This window comes from Octopus bimaculoides, chromosome 4, assembly GCF_001194135.2.
Source record: "Octopus bimaculoides isolate UCB-OBI-ISO-001 chromosome 4, ASM119413v2, whole genome shotgun sequence".
NCBI lineage: Eukaryota > Metazoa > Mollusca > Cephalopoda > Octopoda > Octopodidae > Octopus > Octopus bimaculoides.
In genome coordinates this window covers 14,581,763-14,585,882 of record NC_068984.1, presented here as the reverse complement: position 1 = coordinate 14,585,882, position 4,120 = coordinate 14,581,763, and the positions used below count along the sequence as shown (strand labels likewise).

Here is a 4,120-nt window from a genome sequence, read left to right as displayed (position 1 = left end):
GAGGGAGAGAGAGAGAAAGAGAGAGAGAGAGAGCGACCAACAGACGGATAAGGAACAACTTTTCCTTAAAGCGTGTTATATTTTCTTATTAATCCGTAAATTTTTAATAAAATAAAATATAAAATGCGCTGTTTTGAAGCCTAGCCAGGCTCCTAAGCCCGGTTTCCCGGTTTCAATAGCGTATGTGTTCCCCAGCTGAACGGGACGCCAAGTCCATCGCGGCGTTACTCATTTTTGCCAGCTGAGTGGACTGGAGCAACGTGAAATGAAGTGTTTTGCTCAAGAGCACAACGCGTCGCCCGATCCAAGAATCGAAACCACAATCTTACGATCGTGATGCTGACACCCCAACCACTAAGCCACGCGCCTTCACAATGTTTAATTAGGAACAACATTTCTAAGTCCATTAACATTGAAAGACATTCTCGGTCTTGTCTTTAGTTGATAACACTATCGTCCTGTCCAAAAAAGTCCGTAGAAAATCCGTAGAAAATTAAAGAATCTTTTACTCGGAGCAAAATGAAAAGCAAAAATCAATAAATCTATAGATGCTTACGTGAAATAAACTGTAAAAGTAATCGTTAAATAATTTTAAGTCCGGCAGCGATATATTTTTTTCCGCTACATCATCACTATTCCCATGATCTCGTGCTGCCAACTGCAAAACGCAGCAGCAAGTCGACCATTAACATAATTTTATTCAAACAATGACGCCGCGAGGTTTTATGGAGTTTGGGATATTATTATTTCAAACCAAACATATTAAAGGATTGACAAGAAATATGGAAAACATTAAATTGACAGGATCAAACTGAAACACAGTAGTCTCCATATAAAAAGACAAAAATATGAAAGAAAAAGAAACATGCATACATATCTATCATTTGTCCGTCTATATGTATGATTGTACGTGTGTGTGAGCGTGCGCATGTATGTGGTGCGTGTGTGTGTGTATGTGTGTAAAGCTGTATTTAAATATTGAGTCTCTTCGTCGTTATCACTCTCTGGACATTTTAGTCGCGGGTCCGAGGACTCACAGGGCCGATTATCCAATTTCCATGGCGTATATGAGTGGCCGAGAGCACAACATTCCTCCTGGACGAGACAGCAGTCCGTCGCAGGTTTACTCATTTGCAACTGAATCGATTAAAGCGTGATGTTGCGATCGTATAACTACCAAACCAAGTACCTTTAAAGTCCGTTTGTTAACGATTTATAACGATTTTGATTTCAAGTTTCAGCACAAGGCCAGCAATTTCGGGGATGGAGTAAGTCGATTACGTCGACCCCTGTGCTCAACTGGTCCTTATTTTATCGACTCCGAAAGGATGAAAGCTAAAAAGCCAAAGTCGACCTCGGTGGAACTTAAAGACAGACGAAATGCCACTAAGCATTTTGCCCGCCGCCCTAACCATTTATATCATATTAATATAGACCATTTCTTAGTTGTTTCTTGAAGCAGCTTGTTATAAAACAGTACTGCAATGAACCGAGAAGGACTCATTAGAGTGTAAATACTCAGAGTTTCAATTTTTCTGTGAAAATGGGAAATGATAATTAAGAGTCATTATGAAGAGTATTAATCAGCTCTTAAATAATTAGCTTTTATACAGCTCTTAATACCACCTAGAGAAAAAAAGTCGCAACCAGCTTGTGGTTTTTGATCTGCAAAACGTTGTACATTCAAATGAATGGTTATTCAAACAATTATTGTTATTCTTTCCTATTCTAGGCACAAAGCCCGAAGTTTTGGTGGAGGGGCCCAGTCAATTACATCGACCTCAGTACACAACTGGTACTTAATTTATCGACCCCGAAAGGATGAAAGGCAACGTCGACCTCGGCAGAATTTGAACCCAGAACGTAAACACAGACGAAATGCCGATAAGCATTTCGCCCGGCGTGCTAACGATTCTGCCAGGTTGCCGCCTTAATAGTTATTGCTGTTATTAAGGCGGCGAGCTGGTGGAAACGTTAGCACGCTGGACAAAATGCTCAGCAGCTTTTCGCCCGTCCTTACGCTGTGAGTTCAAATTCCGACGAGGTAGACTTTGCTTTTCGTCCTTTTGCGATCGATGAAATAAGCACCTGTTAACCCCTTTCCTCCAAAATTTCAGGCCTTGTGCCTTCAGCAGAAAGATAATTATTATTATTCATTACGATGTCTATTTAATGTAAAAAGCTACACATTTCCAAAGGAGGGGTCTGGCAGGCTAAGTCAATTACTCGATTTAAACATCACAGCCGGGACCAAGGGCCGGGCCATATCATTGCAAGCATTTGAACCAGTTAAGCAATATGACGATAAATTTCTCTCCACCCCAAGCTCAAAGGTTCCTTTAGCATTTTCATGTTCTTTCAGAGCAAAGAAGATTCTTTCCCTCCTCTGACTAAAACATATTCAAATTAAAAGCAAAAAAAAAAAAAAAAAAAAAAAAAAAAAAGAAAAGAAACTTCCGCTGGTAGGAAAAAACAGGGAAAAATAAAAATACCCGTTTGATTCGATGCCAGTATATTAATGTTTTTTTTTACTTTTATCGATAATAAAAGGGAAAATTTATAAAGTAGATCCGGCCGGATTTGAACTCAGTAATTATCTAAGTACTGGAATTCTTGTGTTCTTTCTTCTTTTTTTCGCCCCCATTAATCCTCCCATTTTTTAAAAATAGATGTGAACATGATTGGCAACTGATGTCAGGATGTTGGTGGTTCCAGAATACGGGACATGACAACTCCCTCCCACTATTGTAAGGTTTAACATACGAAGAAGAAGCGAAGTGAAACAACGAAAAGTAGCGAACACACACACACACACATACACACACATATATATATGCACATACTTATATACATACATATACACGTAATACAGCAAAATGATAGAAATAAATAAAAAATACTTTAAAGAAAGAAGAGAAATTTAGCAAATGGTGAATGTAAAATTGTGTGTGTGTGTGTGTGTGTGTGTGTGTTTGTATGTGTGTGAATAATGATAAATAAAACTTACCCAAAAATTTCACTGCAAAATTTCCAATAAGTGGACAATGGAAATTTGATAAAATGTATTTTTTTTTTTTAGATATCTTTCACTTTTACACTGTTCATGGAAATTTTAAAGTGTTTAAAACATTTTTTTTTCTCTTTTGAATAAATTTTAAACTTTTTTTTTATAAGTATTGAAAAATTTTTTTTTCTTTTTTCATTTGATATTGAAATACTCCACAAAATAGGACTTTTTGCTGTTTTTGACGATCATCTGGTTAGAGAGAAGCTGAAAAGCGAGGACCGGTACTGACCAAACTCAATGTTGGAATACAGCGCACTTGTAGTTATAGATCAGATAAACGGATAGTATCAGCAGTTTTTCCTGACAGCTCTTGGTGGGCCGCAACAGCTTGTTCTGTTCTGAGGTGAAAGTAGATAGAAAAGAAAAGAGAAAATGAAAGTCACACGTATACACGTATATGATCTAGCACACATATACACATATAAAAAGATTCATACACACACACATACATTAAAAACATATATTCCGCTAGAATCACTTGCGCGCACGCATCTGCACATTCATAAGATATTTTCGATGAAATATGAATATACATATGTGTGACATACGAGCGCAAATCCAGAAACGTAATTATGTATTTATAACCGTAATGAGATTTTTGTATCTGTAGCGTTAATATGTTATAACATACTAGTATATCAGCATATCCACACACATAAATTATATTAATTATATTAATTATTGTATTATATATATATATATATACAAGAATAAGGGCAGAGAATCGTCAATTAATAATAGAATTAATAATTAACAATTTTGCCAAGTAGTTCAGTATGAAAAAAACCTTTATCGGTAAGACTATTTATCATTATAAATATACAGGGATTAGCAATTGAGTTGCTTCTCCAACATACTGAAAATTTAGAAATAGCAGTCAAAGAACTACTGATTCCAAACTACAAATTTTCTCTAAAGTGGATGGCGATATTTATGGCACACATAGAACAAAAAACCGGAGGGAAAAGCGTAAACAAACCAAGCCTTTAGTTAATTGGATACGAATCGTTTCATGGTTAAGTGAATGGAAATTTCACTATTCCAATCTTCAGC

The 4,120-nt window shown here is 36.4% G+C and overlaps 1 long non-coding RNA gene across 1 annotated transcript in view; it reads right to left on the bottom strand.

Annotated features, from left to right (window-relative positions):
• Nucleotides 1-4,120, bottom strand: part of LOC106876349 (uncharacterized) — a 284,852-nt gene that overhangs the window by 178,613 nt on the left and 102,119 nt on the right. Inside the window, exon 2 of the long non-coding RNA XR_001410236.2 lies at nucleotides 3,008-3,405. This is a non-coding gene — a long non-coding RNA (uncharacterized LOC106876349). The remainder of the gene's footprint in view (nucleotides 1-3,007; nucleotides 3,406-4,120) is intronic.